The sequence below is a fragment of the Erpetoichthys calabaricus genome, chromosome 13 (genome assembly GCF_900747795.2).
Source record: "Erpetoichthys calabaricus chromosome 13, fErpCal1.3, whole genome shotgun sequence".
NCBI lineage: Eukaryota > Metazoa > Chordata > Cladistia > Polypteriformes > Polypteridae > Erpetoichthys > Erpetoichthys calabaricus.
The window spans coordinates 14,674,703-14,697,755 of NC_041406.2; the positions used below are offsets into that span (position 1 = coordinate 14,674,703).

Genomic DNA, 23,053 nt, shown 5'->3' on the forward strand with positions numbered 1-23,053 from the left:
GTTTTATTTTTAATCATGTCTAGCTTTAGTGCAGACGTGTTAACGTAGTGTGATGAGAGGTTGGTGGCGTGGCGCACGTTTTAAAAAAATAATCGCATCCCGGGAAGTGTGGACTCCAACGTAGTTGATTAGGGTGCTTGGTGAGCGTATCACACCCCTAAAAAAAGGAGAGGGGACAGGAAATGAACAGAATAGAACCAGAACAGAATGTCACGGAAGTTAAAGGCAGAGATGATAAGAGGTGGCAGGATCGGGAGATGTAAAGTGGAGGCTGGCAGTCAGGAAAGTGAGGCCGGAAGAGGAGCATGTGGCAGACGCTCAAGAAGCGGGCTGAGGGTTGAGCAGCCTGGAAGCAAAAATGACCAAATGGGGTCCAGCCTGCAGGCTGAGTGGTGATGGTGGGTAGAAGACAGAGCAAGGCTCATGGGTTCTGGAAAACGGCGAGGGATGGCGACAAGGGAGACAAGTTGGGTTTGGGGCGCCTCAGTGGTGACCGTATGAGAAGGATATGAAGGATGACTGCGTCTCTCTGGGCTGAGTACACCATGTTGAGTGAGCAGCAGAGACATTGTGTTGTTAGGAGGATACACCAGGGCTTGGGTGGTTCTAAAAAAATAGTTTCCTGCCTTAACCTTGTTTTAATGGATTATTTGTTTGGCACTGGTTTTATGGATTATTTATTTATTGAAGAGTGATTTGAATCACTGCAACTAATTGCACTGTGCTTTTGGATAGATTTTAACAAAAACACTGACACTTTTTGCACCAACCGCTTGCTGAACGTGTGTGTGTCCTCATTTGCCCGGCTCATCCTGGTATATGACTATTGACGGTTACGGGTTAAAGAGGATCTCGAAAGTGACAATGGAGTGTGGCACTAACCCGGACCATCACACGTAGGCAGAATAGTAGTGCAGAGCTGGCTTCCCTGCCTGACAGTGCCAGGGTCTGCTTTGGTTTTTCATGTTCTCCTCATGAATTCTGGATTGATTGGCATTAGTGAGGAGTGATGAGCGAAAAATGCAGAGTTCACTTTGCTGTGAGTTTTGGTGAAATCACAGAAATGTTCATGGAACTTCGTAGAACTCGGCGAAATGCATTGAAGCCAACGAGTAAGGAGGAACTGAACTAGGTTGGAGTGGGTTATAATGGTCAATGGTGTTTTAAATGTGCCTGATGGCTTGGGGAGCATCTACTAACTATGCTGGACCAATTACAGTGGTTGTGAGGCAGCAAAGCTAACCACTGCGGTACAAATAGCAAAAGACGCAGAAGGAATGATGGCCATAAACAAAATACAAGAAATGGCCAAAAACTGGCAATGAATAAATATACAGAAGATTGTTGCATTCACAGAGTCCAATCTTGGGACATGCATTGACTATTCCATGAAGCGGCACATGGGACTTACTCATTCTATTGTTTGAAGTCGCGGCTCCGTGCACAGCTGGAATGTCTTCTTTGTTTCCTGTGCAGATGTTTCACACTTTTTTTTCTTCCATCAAGAAGTAAGAGTCATCTTGTAAGGAGCAATACATCTTTCCTTATTTATTACTTCAGTAGGTCTCCTGTGTCTTCTGAGAAAGTGGAAGGGTCTTGTTCTTACTTGTAGTTGTGGCACATGGCTAATTAGCCATGTGGTGCTGCTGTGCTGCTACATGTTATACAGTATATCCGTTGGCAGTACTCATAATATTCTCATTACTGTGAAAATACTGTGTGAGTGCCGTATGGGACGGATGGACGTCCTCGCCAGAGTGATGGTTAGTTTCCGACCAGAAAGGCAAGTCACATTGGAAGGACAATTGGTGTCTGCCACCTAAAGATGCATTCTCTTCCCGGCACACACTGTGGCAACATCCTGTTGGTGGGACACCTATAGGAATATCTGCATGGCAGGCTTGGCATTGTATTCCCATGGGACAGAGCTGTGGGGGTTCTTGGGAGCCACCAAGGGGAGCTGCTAGGGATCAACACAACAACTTTAATAAACCTCCGCCTAATCCAGAAGTGCTTCCAGTGTGCAATGCTGTGGCGTCAGAAGTACTCCAAGGTCTGGCATAAAAAAGCTGAATCTCTTGGAAGGGCAGTCAGAGTCGGGAGCAGTATGGATGAGGCTTCAAGGGAGGTGTGGAAGGAGAAATGAGATCTGCTTTGGTAATTGTATTATTGGAGAAAAGTATTTGGAGAACACTGGAAGTAAAAAATAAAGAAGATCTTGTATTTGAACCAACAACTGTGTTGTGCAGTTGTGTCTGGGGGGTGTGGACTCCTGCTGCACTCCCTGCTGGTCACAACTGTTATTTTGTTATTTTGTTTTTTTTAATGCATGTCGGGTGTAAATCTGGGCTGGCGTATGGATCAGGTAGTGACATCACAAGCAGGTTGGCAACGATGTTACAGTACACAAGTGTGACTGGTCTGCACATGGCTGCTACAGCTCTGTGATGTCACGCTGGCCTCACAAAGCATCATGGGGCACTGGGGAAAAAAAAGGTTTGTCTAAGCTGATCACAAGGTTGAATTTCCAGGAAAAAATTCGGTGAACAAGGTCAATGGACAAAACAGCAGAAAATACTGTGGCAGATTTCACTGATTGATACTATGTGTGAGTAGTAACTGAATTAACTCTGAATACTGCAAATGCGTCAATAATACTAATGAATAAACAAAATATGTTTAGTCCTTCATGTGCTGCGATGTAAATAACATCCATCCCCAACCCGAGTCTTTGAAGATTTGAGGTGTGAATAGCTGCTCCGCCACCAGATCATGCTGTTTCAAAATAACTAGATTAAAACTAAACAGATACTTTATTGGTTTTCGTTACTGGACTCTGTAACCAAAATACACATTTGCACAATGAAAGCAGCAGCAGCAAAAGATGTTTGTGAAATTACGCAATAATTATAGCAAAATAATGCAATGCTTTTGAGATGCATCACAAAACTTTTGTGAAATAACTGAAAACTATTGTGAAATAACACAAAACATTTGAGATATAATGCAATACTTTAGCGAACATCTGAGAAACAGTGCAGTACTTTTGTGAAATAATGCAATACTTTGTGATATAATGCAGTGCTTTAGCAATAAAATGCAATATTTTAGTGAAATAATGCAATGCTTTTATGATATAATGCAGTATTTTAGCAATATAATGTAATACTTTTACAATATAATGCAGTACTTTGTGAAATAATGCAATACTATAGTGAATATTTGAGAAATAATGCAATACTTCTCTCTATATATAAAATCCAATATCTGTTTGTCTGTCCGCTTTTCACGAGAGAACTACTTAAAGATTTAGATCAGGTTTTTTTCTATAATTTTCTTTAACATTCCGTTTGATTTTGCACCTTTCTCAATGCGCTAAGAATCATAGTTCCATTGCGGTACTGATTTATTTGTGGAAATCCGAGAGACACGCAGCGGGCCGAGGAGAGGGTCCAGGGCCCTCCTCACTCACGCGCCAGCCTCAGGACGTATCTTACCTCCACTTAGCTAGCGAACGAGAGGACTATTTAACGGATTTACATCGGGTTTTTTTATATACTTTTATGATATAATGCGGTAGTTTTGCAATATAATGTAATACTTTTGTGAAATAAGGTAATACTTTTGTGATATAATGCAGTATTTTAGTAATGTAATGTAATACTTTTGTGAAATAAAGCAATACTTTGTGATATACAGTGCATCCGGAAAGTATTCACAGCGCATCACTTTTCCCACATTTTGTTATGTTACAGCCTTATTCCAAAATGGATTCAATTCATTTTTTTCCTCAGAATTCTACACACAACACCCCATAATGACAACGTGAAAAAAAACTAACAAAAGTATTCACAGCCTTTGCTCAATACTTTGTCGATGCACCTTTGGCAGCAATTACAGCCTCAAGTTCAAGCCTCAATTCCATTTTGGAATAAGGCTGTAACATAACAAAATGTGGAAAAAGTAATGTGCTGTGAATACTTTCCGGATGCACTGTATATCACAAAGTAATTTAGCAATATAATGTAATACTTTTACAATATAATGCAGTACTTTTGTGAAATAATGCAATACTTTTACAATATAATGCAATACTTTTGTGACATAATGCAGTACTTCAGCAATATAATGTAACACTTCCATCCATCCATCCATTTTCCAACCCGCTGAATCCGAACACAGGGTCACGGGGGTCTGCTGGAGCCAATCCCAGCCAACACAGGACACAAGGCAGGGAACCAATCCTGGGCAGGGTGCCAACCCACCGCAGATAATGTAACACTTTTACAATATAATGCAGGGGTGGGCAAAGTCATTCCTGGAGGGCCGCAGTGGCTGCGGGTTTTTGTTCCAACCCAGTTGCTTAATTAGAAAACAAACCTTGCCAATAATTACATTTCATGGCTTGTTAGTGCTTTAACTCTGCTATGTCAAATCATTCTCATATCCTTGATTTTTTTTCCATTCTAAGGATATCATCCAAATACTTGGAAGTGTAAAACGGAGGGGTAATTCTCAATCCTTCACTTTTTTCTCTTCTCTTTCCTTCCAAGTATTTAATTAAACCAAATAGTGCCCGATAAATACACACAGGTGTAAAGGGTAACAAGCAAAATGGATAACTGCTGGTTTCTTTTGTCATTTGCATCTTATTGCTAATAAGGAACAATTAAAAACCGAGATTGCAGCCGTTTAAGACTTAAATAAGCAATAAGGGTTCAAAATCTTAACGAGGGAGATAACTAAAATGAAGCAGAAGTGTTTCTAGAGCAATAAGTGCTTCTTATTAAGCAATTGGGTTGGAACAAAAACCTGCAGCCACTGCGGCCCTCCAGGAATGACTTTGCCCACCCCTGATATAATGCAATACGTTTGTGAAATAAGGTAATACTTTTGTGACATAATGCAGTACTTTAGCAATATAATGTAACACTTTTACCATTGTGGCACGCAGCTGGGGGTAGTACCCAGCCGGGACGCCCCAAGAGGACCACCCTGGTTGCTGTGGGGACTACGGGTACAGAGCTTTGAAGCCCAACCCTGTAGGGGCCCGTGGTCACCGCCAGGGGGCGCCCCTATGCCTGGAGAGCCCTGGATCTCAGCACTTCCGCCACACCAGGAAGTGCTGGGGGGAAGAGGAGCAGGGACACCCGGAGTGCTTCTGGGGATGCAGCCGGCACTTCCGCCACACTGGGGCCTGTCGGTGGGAGATTGCCGGAGCACACCTGGAGCACATCCGGGGTACGATAAAAGGGGCCGCCTCCTTTCATTCAAGGCTGGATTCGGATGAGGAGAAAGATGAGGTCTGGGAGAGGAAAGGCGTTGTGTGTTGGCCTGGACAATTGGGGTGATTGGTGCTGCGGCACTGGGTTTGCGTGTTTTGAATTGTAAATAAACATGTGTTGGACTTTAAACGATGTCCGTCTGTCTGTGTCCAGGCTGCTTCCCACACCATATAATGCAGTACTTTTGTGATATAATGCAGTACTTTAGCAATATAATGTAATACTTTTACAATTTAACACAATACTTTTGCCACATAATGCAATACTTTAGTGAAATAAGGTAATACTTTTATAATATAATGCAATACTTTTGCAAAATAATGCATTATTATTATTATTTTTTTTTTTGTGAGTGGTAGGAATAAGCATCCATATAAAACAATAAAAGAGTCTGAATTCTTTTTATAGGTACTGTACTTTGTATTATCCTGTGATACTTTTTAATTATGAACATTTCATCCTAACATTTATAAAAACGGTGCCCGTCCTTCATGATGTACACTACACAGGCTACACTCTGCAGAACCTCTGGTGTCCTGATCAGATTTCTTGCCATCTCGTGAATGCCCCAAATGCAGACCGCAGACCCCAGACTCCTCACGGCTTGCTGGTATGCCACAAGTGTGACGGCTGACTCCATGCCTCATGTTTGGGGTCATCAGACTGAGCAGGTTGATGACAGCTGGCTGGCATTACGGTGCTGCCAAAGAGCTGAAACGCAGACTCTCTCAGCCGTAAGCTAATCTTCGTCCTGTGTCCTCGAGCCCAGACGACCAAAAACTCGACTGTCAGCACTTCTGTAGCCATCCTTCACAGTCGTTTAGTAAACTGGGCATTGAATCATGTTGGAGGAAATCCCGAATCACTCAGATGAGTTTTCTGTGTCATCATAGCAAAAGGATGTGCCACAGCGTGGGTCTTTCTGCTTCTAACAATCCACTCTCATAAAAGGAGAGCATTTAGGGTCCCAGTATAAATAAAACACATCCAAAGTATACTCCTAATTAGTCACATTTTTAAAATATTACTCTAATATTATGAAAATTTGGAAACAGTGGGCTGACAGCTCAGGGGCCCAGATACAGACGCTGCCCGTTTGCTGTGTGTATGGTCTCCCCACGTCTTTGTGGATTTTCTGCTCAGCCATGGCAAAGAAGCATGTGTTATACAGTATATAGGACTTCTTCTCGCTCCTCAAATCGCTTTACTTAGACAGAGGGGAGCCACTTCAACCACCACCAATGCGCAGCACCCACCTGGATGATGTGACAGTAGCCATTATTGTGCCAGTACACTCACCACACATTATCTTTTAGACAGGGAAGTGGTGAGGGAGATAATTAGCTATTTAGAGACCCGGAATGATTAGGGTGCCAAAATGACCAAGCAATGGAGAGCAATTTAGCCAGAACATGGGGATAAACCCTACGCTTTACGAAGAATGCCCAGGGATCTTTCATGACCACAGAGAATCAGGACCTCAGTTTTACATCTCGTCTGAGGGACAGTGCCATTTTTACAGCACAGTGTTCCCATCATTGCACTGGGGGGTATTGGGATCCACACACTGACCACAGAGTAAGCGCCCCCTGCTGGCCTCACCAACACCTCAACCAGCAGCAACCCAAGCTTTTCCTAGATGGCCTCCCAAACAAATACAGTAGAACCTCTGGTCACCAACGTTACCGAACACGTACAAATCGGGTTACGATCAAAAAGTTTGCCAAAATTTTGCATCTGTTCACGACCACACACTCTGGTGGCGAACAAAAACACTGGCGGGCAGTTTCCCTATGCACGTTCGTACGCACCGATGATTTCCCATTCTCCTTTTCCCATTTTCTTTCGTTTGCGTATACAGGGACTAACAAAGCAGCTGATGTTGCAAAAGGAGTTACAATGTTAACCAAGCAGAGGCTTCAAGTGCTGGAAGAGGTGGAAAAACTGTTGCTAGTGTGGCTGAACGAGAAGCAACTTGCAGGGGATAGCGTAAGCGAGGTGATCGTATGCAAGAAAGCCAGGATTCATGGTGATTTGCTGAAAAAAAATCCTTCTTTAAGTGGCGAAGGGGAGGAATTTAAAGGACAGTAGAGGATGGTGTGAAAAGTTTCGTAAGAGAAGTGGCATTTCATTTTTTTTCCCTGTGCTTAAAACTCATAAAAAAAAGTGTTTATAGCGAGTGGTTCTTAAGGGTCTAGCGCAAAGTTTCCTCTGTTGTTCAAGGTTTTTACATTTAGTTTACTATTACACTGTGTGTTCTATGGTATAATTAACTATTGTGATTAAAAAAATATATATTTATATACTGTACATACGTTCTGGAATGGATTAGTTGTATTTACATACAATCTTGGGGAAATTACGTTCAGGTCGTGGCCAAATCGGGTCACATCCAGAGTTTTGGAACGAATTACAGTCGTGACCAGAGGTACCACTGTACTGGCCAGGCCTGAACAGGCTTAGCTTCAGGTGGGTGACCTGTTTTGAAGCACAGGTGGCATGACTGCCTTGTGCTAAAAATCCATCCATCCATCCATTTTCCAACCCGCTGAATCCGAACACAGGGTCACGGGGGTCTGCTGGAGCCAATCCCAGCCAACACAGGGCACAAGGCAGGAACCAATCCCGGGCAGGGTGCCAACCCACCGCAGGACACACACAAACACACCCACACACCAAGCACACACTAGGGCCAATTTAGAATCGCCAATCCCCCTAACCTGCATGTCTTTGGACTGTGGGAGGAAACCGGAGCGCCCGGAGGAAACCCACGCAGACACAGAGAGAACATGCAAACTCCACGCAGGGAGGACCCGGGAATCGAACCCAGGTCCCCAGATCTCCCAACTGCGAGGCAGCAGCGCTACCCACTGCACCGTGCTAAAAATCATTTCAATTCATTTTTTCCCCTTATCAATACCCAGGAATGTCAAAGCCAACACAATATTTTTAGATAACTCTGCAAATGTATTAAAAATATAAAGCTGAAATATCCCATTGAGTTGATTTCCAATGTTCCAGTGTAGGCTGACTAATTAATTAATTAAGGTATTAATTGATTGATTAACTCATTAACTAACTCTACTCACCCCTACTTTCTCTGCCGCTCTTGCTCTTTTTCTGGTTTTCTGTGTTGTTGTGATCTGAGCCCCCACCACCTGATCAGGGCACCATGCAGTCCCTTCATTGATGGTTGGAAGACCAGAGGTCCATCTAAATCATCTAATTCTTTCACGTGAAGCCTGAAAACTGATTGAGATCATTTATTTTAGGGGGGCTGGGTGGTCTCATGGCCTCGGTACCCCTGCAGATTTGTTTTTTTTTTCTCCAGCCCTCTGGATTTTTTTTTCTGCCCTTCCTGGCCATCATACCTTACTTTTTTCTTTGTTAATTAGTATTGGAGTATTAGTATAGCTGGTGTATGTGAATTTCCCCCTGGGATTAATAAAGTATCTACCTACAGTGCATCCAGAAAGTATTCACAGCGCATCACTTTTTCCACATTTTGTTATGTTACAGCCTTATTCCAAAATGGATTCAATTCATTTTTTTCCTCAGAATTCTACACACAACACCCCATAATGACAACGTGAAAAAAGTTTACTTGAGATTTTTGCAAATTTATTAAAAATAAAAAAACTGAGAAATCCCAGGTCCATAAGTATTCACAGCCTTTGCTCAATACTTTGTCGATGCACCTTTGGCAAAAATTCCAGCCTCAAGTCTTTTTGAATATGATGCCACAAGCTTGGCACATCTATCCTTGGCCAGTTTCGCCCATTCCTCTTTGCAGCACCTCTCAAGCTCCATCAGGTTGGATGGGAAGTGTCGGTGCACAGCCATTTTAAGATCTCTCCAGAGATGTTCAATCCGATTCAAGTCTGGGCTCTGGCTGGGTCACTCAAGGACATTCACAGAGTTGTCCTGAAGCCACTCCTTTGATATCTTGGCTGTGTGCTTAGGGTCGTTGTCCTGCTGAAAGATGAACTGTCACCCCAGTCCGAGGTCAAGAGCGCTCTGGAGCAGGTTTTCATCCAGGATGTCTCTGTACATTGCTGCAGTCATCTTTCCCTTTATCCTGACTAGTCTCCCAGTCCCTGCCGCTGAAAAGCATCCCCACAGCATGATGCTGCCACCACCATGCTTCACTGTAGGGATGGTATTGGCCTGGTGATGAGCGGAGCCTGGTTTCCTCCAAATGTGACGCCTGGCATTCACACCAAAGAGTTCAATCTTTGTCTCATCAGACTGTCTCATGGTCTGAGAGTCCTTCAGGTGCCTTTTGGCAAACTCCAGGCGGGCTGCCGTGTGCCTTTTACTAAGGAGTGGCTTCCGTCTGGCCACTCTACCATACAGGCCTGATTGGTGGATTGCTGCAGAGATGGTTGTCCTTCTAGAAGGTTCTCCTCTCTCCACAGAGGACCTCTGGAGCTCTGACAGAGTGACCATCGGGTTCTTGGTCACCTCCCTGACTAAGGCCCTTCTCCCCCGATCGCTCAGTTTAGATGGCCAGCCAGCTCTAGGAAGAGTCCTGGTGGTTTCAAACTTCTTCCACTTACGGATGATGGAGGCCACTGTGCTCATTGGGACCTTCAAAGCAGCAGAAATTTTTCTGTAACCTTCCCCAGATTTGTACGTCAAGACAATCCTGTCTCGGAGGTCTACAGACAATTCCTTTGACTTCATGCTTGGTTTGTGCTCTGACATGAACTGTCAACTATGGGACCTTATATAGACAGGTGTGTGCCTTTCCAAATCATGTCCAGTCAACTGAATTTACCACAGGTGGACTCCAATGAAGCTGAAGAAACATCTCAAGGATGATCAGGGGAAACAGGATGAACCTGAGCTCAATTTTGAGCTTAATGGCAAAGGCTGTGAATACTTATGTACATGTGCTTTCTCAATTTTTTTATTTTTAATAAATTTGCAAAAACCTCAAGTAAACTTTTTTCATGTTGTCATTATGGGGTGTTGTGTGTAGAATTCTGAGGAAAAAAATGAATTTAATCCATTTTGGAATAAGGCTGTAACATAACAAAATGTGGAAAAAGTGATGCGCTGGGAATACTTTCCGGATGCACTCTATCTATCTATCTATCTGCTAATCTTATTTTTATATTTATCTTTTTTCTTTCTTCATCTTGTAAAACACTTTGAGCTTCATCATTTGCATGAAAATGTGCTCTAGAAATTAATGTTGGTGTTGTTGTGCCCAGTGACGAAGCTGATGTGGCTTTAGAATATGGACAGATGGATAAATACATTTTTTAGCCTACAAGATGCTTGAGAAATGTCGATTCTGATAAACCATGAGACACAATATTACAATCCAACCTGCTGTCATGAGGGGACTGAAGCCTAATGGGGCAGCATCCGTACCACTTCTGGATGGGATGCCATTCACTCACACCAGGACCAGTCTGGAATAGCTAGTTAGCCTAACCTGCATGACTTTGGGGACCCTGGAGGAAAACCAGAGGCCTTGAAGAAGACAACACTCCCTGACACATACACTAAGGGAGAAGGTGCAAACTCCACAGAGGTAATGTCTGAGTGTGGGATTCAAAACCAGGCCACTGGATCCATGAGGAAGTTTTACCCACCACTGCACCACGGTACAGGCCGAGCATATTTCGGGAGAAACACATTTATCCATGGAAAGTCATTTTTGGTGTGTAATAATAAAATTATCAGCTGTTAATAACGCTCATTCATCAGATTCCACACTGGAGTAAATATAGCGTATATATATAAATCTAATAGGAAGGACCGACACCGTATATGCTTTAAATGGTGTACTGTTTAGGAGCTGGGCTTCAGCCAAGCATCACGGAGTACGCTGGATGACAGCCCAGTGTATCAAATCCTCTGTGTGGCAAAGAAACCGTCTGGATAGCTTGGGCAACATTTTAATGTATTTCTCTGAGCAAGCAAGCGGTCAAATGAATGATGCAAGTGACTATATATGACATAAGCAGCATCGATTTTCAGTGAGGTCATTGCTTTGATATCTTTGCTCGCTGCAGACATGGCAAAATAAGGGTGTCAGTGTATAAAAATAAAATGCCTGCTTAAGCCGGGTCCATCCAACTCCCTGTGCCTCAAACTTTGTTCATTATAGGAACGAGGCCATGGTAATTGGATCAGGGTGCACTCCTTCAGGCCACAGCCTACTGTGCCATATTTTGTAAACGTTACATGGATAGGGATGTTGGCCTAAATGGCCTTCTCTTCTCAAGACTTTTCTAAAGAAAAGAAGAACAATTTTGTTGAGAACTGGCCCATCTTCAGTCACATAACCTTTGAGAAGCAAAATTTGAGATTTGAAGGTCATGAAACCCCTAAGCCACCCTAATTCATCTGCGTGATGGAAAAAATAAACTTTCTAACCTTTATGAAAAATCTCTCCCTAACTTGCTTATATAAAATTAGCTGTAGAGCTCAGCTTTAAAGTTTGCTGTGCACTGTCTTTGCAAATAATGTATGTAGTAATAAAATGCAGTGCATTTGTTATTCCAACAGATGACGCATCACAAAGATTTGCAGTACATTTCATTGAATTTTTCATTCCAACAAATGGTGCATCACAAATATTTGCAGTACTAAAATCATTGCATTTTTCATTCCAACAGATGGCGCATCACAAACATTTGTAATAACAAATTGCGTTGCATTTTTCATTGCAAAAGATGACACATGACAAACATTTATAGTAATAAAATGAATGCAATTTTTTATTGAAACAGGTGGCGTGCCACAAATTTCTGTAGTAATAAATTGCAATGCATTTTTCATTTCAACAGATGGTGCATCACAAATATTTGTAGTAATAAATTTCATTGCATTTTTCATTCCAACAGATGACACGTCACAAACATTTATAGTAAAATAATGTGTGGAATTTTTCATTGAAACAGATGGCGCGCCACAAATATCTGTAGTAATAAATTGCACTGCATTTTTCATTCCAACAGATGGTGCAATACAAATATTTGTAGTAATAGATTTCACTGCCTTTTTTCATTCCAACAGATGTCACATCACAAACATTTGTAACAAAAAATTGCTTTGTATTTTTCACTCCAGTAGATCACAAATCACAAACATTTAAAGTAATAAATTGCATTTTTCATTCTAACAGATGGCACATCACAAACATCCACCATAATCCACCTTAATAAAAAGATAAGTGTCTGTCCATGTGACTATCTAGTCAGGTTGCTATGTCTCTGTCATTCCAAAAAATGGCACATCACAAATGTTTTAGTTTATAAAATCCATTGCATTTGTCATTCCAACAGATAGTGCATCAAAAACGTTAACAATGCTTTTACAAATCCCATATCAAATGGCATATAACTAAGACATATGGATTGCATGGTGCACTGCAAACATTAATGCTACAGTCTGTGTTGAATATTTAGATTTCATGCTGTCTTAGGTGGGTAGCACGGCTAGTAAAAGAATAAGTATCTGTGAGTTTGCCCAGTTGCTATGTGTCTGTCATTACAACAGATGGCACATCACAAGCATTGCACACAACACACGTGGTAGTTGGTGACAGTCAGTGGGTGGCAGAATGTCTATATAGTGCTCTCCTGACAGTCGTGACAAATCAGGCACTAATGATGAAGAAACAAATTCAGAGAAGCCAAATGAGAGAGCAGATGATTCGAGAACAAAAACCAGAACCGCTGTCATTATCAGCATCTGCAACCAGGGGATCAAAGAGCTCAGTTGCCTCACAGGTTTCACATCATCCAAGTGATTGTCACAATCTTGAGCATGATTATTAAAATCAAAATATTCATCTTGCAAACAATGTAGATGATCAAAACCTCAGCAGCTTTATTTTGTAAAAACATAACAACAGACTGTCTACATAACACAGTTTTTCATAAGCTGTTGCCATCCACTATCCAGAGGCTATCCACTAGATGGCAGCACTGTAGTAATTAACTGAGACGCAGCAGCAGAGGTCACTAGTCAACTGTCTGCATGTTCAGTGGCTGTATACTGAGGTACGAGTGACATCAGACGTCACAACTAAACACGCTCAATGAGGTACGAGTTAACTCACACCTCGCATTCAAAGTATTAAGGTGAACTAGCTATGTTACCCAACTTGGATGGGTTCAAATGATCAACGTGTTTTTTTTTTTAATTAGATATTAGATACATGGGTTGTCCATTTGGTCTCAGATAATAATACGCACCCAAATTCTGTCCCTCGCGACACACTTTCCGTTTGTTTTTCCGCTTCCTCTCACTGTCACTCACTGAACTTACCATTCATGTAGTCGAACTGTTTTGCTGGGAAAATGCCCTGGTGGCTGCTACTGCATCACCCTGGTTTAGCCTTGTTGTGTCGGGGCTTTGGTTTCCTGACATGCACATCAATTTAATCTTAGTTTTACTCATTCATTGCCCACCACCCCAAGTTACCAGTTGCTCACATTTACAGCTGTAAAGCTTGTTCACACGGCCAGAGCGGGTACAAGAAAGTCCCTACCACACTGCAGTTGCCAGCGTACAACGTTAGACAAAGGAACAGAGCAATTTTCTTATTTTTACGACGGGTTTTCAATAATTTACAGTATCTACCTGAGTATGACAGAAAGTAGTCTGGGGATGTTGTGACATGTCTCAAGGATAGATAGATAGATAGATAGATAGATAGATAGATAGATAGATAGATAGATAGATAGATAGATAGATAGATAGATAGATAGATAGATAGATAGATAGATAGATAGATAGATAGATAGATAGATAGATAGGGAAGGCACTATATAATAGATAGATAGATAGATAGATAGATAGATAGATAGATAGATAGATAGATAGATAGATAGATAGATAGATAGATAGATAGATAGATAGATAGATAGATAGATAGATAGATAGATAGATAGATAGATAGATAGATAGATATGTGAAAGGCACTATATAATAGATAGATAGATAGATAGATAGATAGATAGATAGATAGATAGATAGATAGATAGATAGATAGATAGATAGATATGTGAAAGGCACTATATAATAGATAGATAGATAGATAGATAGATAGATAGATAGATAGATAGATAGATAGATAGATAGATAGATAGATAGATAGATAGATAGATAGATAGGGAAGACACTATATAATAGATAGATAGATAGATAGATAGATAGATAGATAGATAGATAGATAGATAGATAGATAGATAGATAGATAGATAGATAGATAGATAGGAAAGGCACTATATAATAGATAGATAGATAGATAGATAGATAGATAGATAGATAGATAGATAGATAGATAGATAGATAGATAGATAGATAGATAGATATGTGAAAGGCACTATATAATAGATAGATAGATAGATAGATAGATAGATAGATAGATAGATAGATAGATAGATAGATAGATAGATAGATAGATAGATAGATAGATAGATAGATAGATATGTGAAAGGCACTATATAATAGATAGATAGATAGATAGATAGATAGATAGATAGATAGATAGATAGATAGATAGATAGATAGATAGATAGATAGATAGATATGTGAAAGGCACTATATAATAGATAGATAGATAGATAGATAGATAGATAGATAGATAGATAGATAGATAGATAGATAGATAGATAGATAGGAAAGGCACTATATAATAGATAGATAGATAGATAGATAGATAGATAGATAGATAGATAGATAGATAGATAGATAGATAGATAGATAGATAGATAGATAGATAGATAGGGAAGGCACTATATAATAGATAGATAGATAGATAGATAGATAGATAGATAGATAGATAGATAGATAGATAGATAGATAGATAGATAGATAGATAGATATGTGAAAGGCACTATATAATAGATAGATAGATAGATAGATAGATAGATAGATAGATAGATAGATAGATAGATAGATAGATAGATAGATAGATAGATAGATAGGGAAGACACTATATAATAGATAGATAGATAGATAGATAGATAGATAGATAGATAGATAGATAGATAGATAGATAGATAGATAGGAAAGGCACTATATAATAGATAGATAGATAGATAGATAGATAGATAGATAGATAGATAGATAGATAGATAGATATGTGAAAGGCACTATATAATAGATAGATAGATAGATAGATAGATAGATAGATAGATAGATAGATAGATAGATAGATAGATAGATAGATAGATAGATAGATAGATAGATAGATAGATAGATATGTGAAAGGCACTATATAATAGATAGATAGATAGATAGATAGATAGATAGATAGATAGATAGATAGATAGATAGATAGATAGATAGATAGATATGTGAAAGGCACTATATAATAGATAGATAGATAGATAGATAGATAGATAGATAGATAGATAGATAGATAGATAGATAGATAGATAGATAGATAGATAGATAGATAGATAGGAAAGGCACTATATAATAGATAGATAGATAGATAGATAGATAGATAGATAGATAGATAGATAGATAGATAGATAGATAGATAGATAGATAGATAGATAGATAGATAGATAGGGAAGGCACTATATAATAGATAGATAGATAGATAGATAGATAGATAGATAGATAGATAGATAGATAGATAGATAGATAGATAGATAGATAGATAGATAGATATGTGAAAGGCACTATATAATAGATAGATAGATAGATAGATAGATAGATAGATAGATAGATAGATAGATAGATAGATAGATAGATAGGGAAGGCACTATATAATAGATAGATAGATAGATAGATAGATAGATAGATAGATAGATAGATAGATAGATAGATAGATAGATAGATAGATATGTGAAAGGCACTATATAATAGATAGATAGATAGATAGATAGATAGATAGATAGATAGATAGATAGATAGATAGATAGATAGATAGATAGATAGATAGATAGATAGATAGATAGATAGATATGTGAAAGGCACTATATAATAGATAGATAGATAGATAGATAGATAGATAGATAGATAGATAGATAGATAGATAGATAGATAGATAGATAGATAGATAGATAGATAGATAGATAGATAGATATGTGAAAGGCACTATATAATAGATAGATAGATAGATAGATAGATAGATAGATAGATAGATAGATAGATAGATAGATAGATAGATAGATAGATAGATAGATAGATAGATGTCAAAGGTCGGTCCAAGATGGGTTCCAAGAATGCTGACGCCATGTCAGAAGGCCACGAGGCTCCTGTACTGTCAGGAGATGCTCTGTGAAGACCAAATGAATTTTCCTTATCGTTTGCTGACTGGAGATGAGACTTGGGTCTATCACAGAGATCCTGAGTCCAAAATGGAGTCAATGCAGTGGAAGTACAAGTCATCCCATCCCCAAAAAAAGTTAAAGACAGAAAAATCTGCAGGCAAAGTCATGGCAACTGTCTTCTGGGATATTGAAGGACTTTTCTTCTGGATTTCATGCCACACAAGACAACCAGGAGTCGATTGAGCAGAAAAGACGAGGAAAACTCACAGCGGCGTGCTGCTTCTTTACAACAATGCACCGCTTCACGTGTCACGTCAATCATAGGCTGCCATCTGAGAATGGGGGTCCCAGCAGCTGAACCTACCACCCTATGTGTCCTTTTCTTAAGGTGGATAATTCAACTAACTGATACAATTAATAATTTTTATAAAAAAATCCAACTAAATCACGAACAACAAAAGGCTAACGTCTTTAATTGTTTGAAAGGAGACAGCTGTAAAAATCCCCCAAGGCTGCAGACAGACGTAGTGCATGCGGCTCACTGTTACGTCACACTGACTCCTAAAGAGACACATAAAGAACATTTAGAGCTTGATGATAAACCTATGAAACGAAACGTTTATGCCCCAGAACGGAGATTTCACAAGCTTATTTATATGACAAGTATTCATAACTGTACCCCAGGGCACACTACGGAAATGGTGGGCACCAATGGCCACCGTGTAAAGCTGCGGTCTGAAGGAAAGGAGGAAATGCGTTTGCGTGTCAGCGCTCATAAATATGGAGACCGGCTCGGCTACGGACGGCGCAGGAGTGCTTCATATGCACAATGGATGTTTTGTGCTTCTTTAGTTTTATGGGTTTATAGTTCTAGAATTATTTAGAGGGATTAATTAGAGGTGAATTTATTTCACCATAAATTTATGATAAGCTTTTCCTTAAAAAATGTAACAGTAGCAAAGAAAAGCATGTTAAGTGAAAACAATCCCGAAGTGCGGTGTTAAGCAATAATAAATAACGTGGGCTGTTTCAGCACCTCTAAATATAGAAGGTCAGTGTGTGGACGTGAGGGGCGCTTTGCACCTGGGAAACTCCTCTGAGTGGCAAGTTGTGGTTTAATAACATTCACCACAGGCCCTGATATTTAACCTCAAGTAATAGAAATGTGATTTAGTGCCCGTAGGAACAGTCCAGACTATCAGCCTTCCATTTTCAGAAGATATTGGGTCAACCACTCGTGTCTCTGGGCATCTGAAGTCTACGAACCGCAAGACAGGGAGTGAAATTTCACTGCAGGACATATTCAGGCACACAGCCACACTCACTCAGTTGGAGTATCAGACGCACATATGGGGGACTCCATAATGTTTGGGACAATGACACATTCTTACCTTGATGTACCCCATTCTGCTCCACAGTTTAAAATGACAAATAAGACGACTGAGATGTGATTGAAGTGCACATGGTGGACTTTGATTGAAGGGGATGACAAGACCTTTGGGCACACAACACTTTTTCTACACGGTCAATGCCATTTCAGGGTACCATAATGTCTGGGACAGTTTGGTGTTTGTGACATACAGGTGGGTTTCATTTCTTCATTAGTGCAGGCATAAGATACCTAGGCTTGCTTAGTACCCTTTGAAGTCAGACTCATTCCACCATAGTGTGCTAAGAAGCATCTCTGGGGGTCTACCATGCCCGCAGCTATCAGGGAATTCAGTGTCAATGTCTCAGACAAAATGCCAACACCCTATAAGTTCATTTTGCTATTTCTGCACAAAATCTATCTATCTATCTATCTATCTATCTATCTATCTATCTATCTATCTATCTATCTATCTATCTATCTATCTATCTATCTATCTATCTATCTATCATATAGTGCCTTTTATATCTATCTAAATCTTGGGCTGCTGCTGGAAGAGGTGCTTATGAGGCCAGAAGGGGGCACTTACCCCATGGTCTGAATGTGGACCCCAAAGTAGTGAAGGGGACATTGTGATATAAAAATGACACCATCCACCAGATAAGACGTAAAACTGAGGTTCTGAGTCTCTGTGGTCATAAAGGTAGACACACAGGCAGACACAGAGACTTATCCTTTTAGTAAGGTGGATTAAAGTTGATGTTAGTGATGCGCCGCCTGTTGGAATGACAGAGACATAGCAACGGGACAAATACACAATGTAAATGTCCAAGAAGAAGATCAGGCATCCCAGTCGGGATGGAGGATCATTCCTTATCCTGATGGGAGGCCGGAACAAAAGAAGGACACATGAGGATGCCAGCTGGACAAGGAAACGGCTTCTTGCCCAGCCAGAATTATGTGAATGATGGACTAGCAGAGGTCAGAAGCCTGGCACATGTTCCACCACCCCATTCGACAGGTGGTAGTGGTCCTCCTGTGGCATTCCAGTTTGCACACCTACAGGGATACATGGGAACTGGAATCTGGAAGTGCAACCCTGTTGTGGCCTCTAGGTGCCAAAGTGTGTGCTTTCTGGGGAGGACCTCCCTAGTTTCCATATGAGCTGGAAGTGTCTCTAAGGGGACATGCTGCGACACCGGAAACATTCCTGGGTTCCACTTAAAAAAGTAGCCCGCCACCTCACATTGGAGAGTCAGAGTCGGAAGGCAGTGGGCGACACTCTTTGAGGAAGGAAGGAGATTTGGGGCTCAGTGACACCCACTGGTGGTTACAACAGACACACAGTCCCTTATCCTATTACTTGCTGTGCTATCTGTCTAAGATAGGATGCAATCTTAGTAATCAACATAGACCTCAGCATTAACGTTTTCAGTGCACTCTGCAATGCATATGTCTCTGTTACATGACAACTGGTATGGGATTTGGAAAAAGCAATGTTAATGTTTGTCATGCACAATCTGTTGGAATTGCAGAGACAATGCATTTCATGACTAAAATTGTTTGTGATGTGCCATCTGTTGGAATGACAGTGGCAATGTATTTCATTTATAAAATTGTTTGTGATACTCCATCTGTTGGAATGACAAAGGTGATGCATTTCATGAATGAAATTGTTTGTGATGTGCCATCTGTTGGAATGACAGAGGCGATGCATTTCATTGCTAAAATTGTTTGTGATGCACCATCTTTTGGAATGACATTGACATAGCAACCAGATGGACGCACAGGCACTCATTCTTTTATTAAGGTGGATCTTTGTGTGTCATGATAATAACACATTTACACACATGCACATCGGAGGATCTCCTCACAGGCTCGATCAAGGTGTGTGATAACCCGATGGGGGTGGCACTGTTGCTAACATTCTGTTCTCCTTCTCTCCCTGCAGCACTGAGAAACCAACCAATGACAGTGGTGATACATTTCATGACTAAAATTGTTTGTGATGCACCATCTGTTAGAATGACAGAGGCAATGCATTTCATTGCTAAAATTGTTAGTGATATGCCGTCTATTTGAATGACAAAGGTGATGCATTTCATGACTAAAATTGTTTGTGATGCACCGTCTGTTGGAATGACAAAGGTGATGCATTTCATGACTAAAATTGTTTGTGATGCACCGTCTGTTGGAATGACAGAGGCGATGCATTTCATTGCTAAAATTTTTAGTGATATGCCCTCTGTTGGAATGACAGATGCGATGCATTTGATTGCTAAAATTGTTGGTGATAATCCATCTGTTGGAATGACAAAGGTGATGCATTTCATGAATTAAATTGTTTGTAATGCACCATCTTTTGGAATGACAGAGACATAGCAGCCAGATGGACGCACAGGCACTCATTCTTTTATTAAGGTGGATCTTTGTGTGTCATGATAATAACACATTTACACACATGCACATCGGAGGATCTCCTCACAGGCTCGATCAAGGTGTGTGATAACCCGATGGGGGTGGCACTGTTGCTAACATTCTGTTCTCCTTCTCTCCCTGCAGCACTGAGAAACCAACCAATGACAGTGGCGATACATTTCATGACTAAAATTGTTTGTGATGCACCATCTGTTGGAATGACAGAGGCAATGCATTTCATTGCTAAAATTGTTAGTGATATGCCGTCTGTTTGAATGACAAAGGTGATGCATTTCATGACTAAAATTGTTTGTGATGCGGCATCTGCTGGAATGACAGAGGCAATGCATTTCATGATTAAAATTGTTTGTGATGCACCGTCTGTTGGAATGACAGAGGCAATGCATTTCATGATTAAAATTGTTTGTGATGCACCGTCTGTTGGAATGACAGAGGCAATGCATTTCATTTCTAAAATTGTTTGTGATGCACCGTCTGTTGGAATGACAGAGGCAATGCATTTCATTTCTAAAATTGTTTGTGATGCACCGTCTGTTGGAATGACAAAGGTGATGCATTTCATGACTAAAATTGTTTGTGGTGCACCGTCTGTTGGAATGACAGAGGCGATGCATTTCATTGCTAAAATTGTTGGTGATACTCCATCTGTTGGAATGACAAAGGTGATGCATTTCATGAATTAAATTGTTTGTAATGCACCATCTTTTAGAATGACAGAGACATAGCAACCAGATGGACACACAGGCACTCATTCTTTTATTAAGGTGGATCTTTGTGTGTCATGATAATAACACACATGCATGGTGGCACTGTTGCTAACATTCTGTTCTCCTTCTGTCCCTGCAGCATTGAGAAACCAACCAGTGAGAGCACTTAGACCCCGCCCCGCCCCACCCCACCCCTTCCAGTCTGCATGATACAAGAAGCCTGGCTGTCAAAACACTCTGAGCAACCCACCAGACGGAGCTCCAGTCATCGGCCTTCTATCTGTGGCAAAGAGCCGAATACTTTTGTTGTTTTGCCCAAGAAGCGGTTTATGGTGACGCCAAGAGTTTTAGTAGTTGGACTGCTTTAATGATAGTAATTCTTTACATTTATGTAGCGCGTTTCTCACTACTCAAAACACTCTGCAGGCAGGGGGCACCCAGGACGCAGACCCAGTTGGTGTCTCACCTTCCATTTGATCCCCTACCTGTCATTCCTCCACTTGGCCACGGCATATTAGGAAAAATGGCAGGATATTTATTTTTTTTTTACACAGCTTTAGGCATTGACGCGCCATCAATTACAATTAAGACTTCAGGAAAATGCAGCAAAATGATGGCCCAAGCACAGCATTTACAGACGGGAGTCTGACCCTCTTATCATAATTTCTCCAAAAAGAAAACAACATGTTAACTTGTGCTTCACCCTTGATGCCTTCAACATACAGCACGGCTGGAAAAGCAGTTCAAGTTGCACTGCCAACAATATTGTAAAAATACTTTCCCTATTTCACGCTCAGCAGGACAGCAATGATATCACAGAGTATCAGCGTGCAGTTGGACTTTACAAGAAAATGCAGGCCACCCTTCCAGGCAGACATCATTACTACTCCCCGAGAGACGTTTCCCAGTCCCTCACCCTTCAATTCAATTTGCGGGAGTCTTTGGCCAAGTGGATTAAGAGAAAAACTGGCCGTGGATGTTTTGTGCGCTGACATGAATGCGGTGGGATAAAATCTTAGGCTTCTAGGAAAGAAAACCACTTTATTGGTTAACTGCCTTTTGGTCCAAAATGAAAAGCCTAAGGAAAAGAACTGAAAAGGATTTTCACATTTACAAGTATGAAAAGCAGCTTTCTGATGTGGCAGTGACAACATAACCAGCACTTACAGTAAATCGGACTGAAAAATACTTTAGGAGACTCTTCTGATCTGTCTGATGCTAAACATGATACTGTATAATCACACAGGCTGCGACTGCATACAAATGTACTGGGATTGTGCAGCGAACGACTAGAAAGGTTTTAGAACTCCTCATCTTTATCAGTTTTGATGGAAATGCATGCAGTTTAATAAATAAATGTTTCATGAAATCAAGGCATAGAACAAATAAACAAAGGCAAATTCAATAATAAGTCAAGGAGTCATTAAGTGTTGCAGGGAGCAGCCCGGACACAGACAGGCAGACACACACGTTTATTGTACATTACAGTAATCCCTCCTTGATTGCGGGGGTTGCATTCCAGAACCCCCCACGAAAGGTGAAAATCCGCGAAGTAAAAATCATTTGTGAATATGGTTATTTTTATATATTTTAAGCCCTTATAAACTCTCCCACACTATTATAAACATTTCCCGCACAATTATACAGCATAAACCCTTTGTATTCTCTTAGATATTAGGTAAGATTCGTTGAAATTATGTATGTAAACACAGTTTATATACAGTAAAACCTAAATGTCATTTTAAAGATATCGAGCGTCTCCGATATCACATACAATGCATCCAGAAAGTATTCACAGCGCATCACTTTTTCCACATTTTGTTATGTCACAGCCTTATTCCAAAATGGATTAAATTCATTTTTTTCCTCAGAATTCTACACACAACACCCCATAATGACAACGTGAAAAAAGTTTACTTGAGGTTTTTGCAAATTTATTAAAAATAAAAAAACTGAGAAATCCCATGTACATAAGTATTCACAGCCTTTGCTCAATAC

General features: G+C 40.4%; 1 protein-coding gene and 1 long non-coding RNA gene across 4 annotated transcripts in view; one reads left to right on the forward strand and one right to left on the reverse strand.

The window, feature by feature from the left end:
• Window positions 1-23,053, forward strand: part of LOC127530050 (uncharacterized) — a 451,280-nt gene that overhangs the window by 63,380 nt on the left and 364,847 nt on the right. The window lies entirely within an intron of this gene.
• LOC114663997 (A disintegrin and metalloproteinase with thrombospondin motifs 16) overlaps window positions 1-23,053 on the reverse strand; it is a 301,817-nt gene that overhangs the window by 42,306 nt on the left and 236,458 nt on the right. The gene's annotated exons all lie outside the window — the stretch shown is intronic.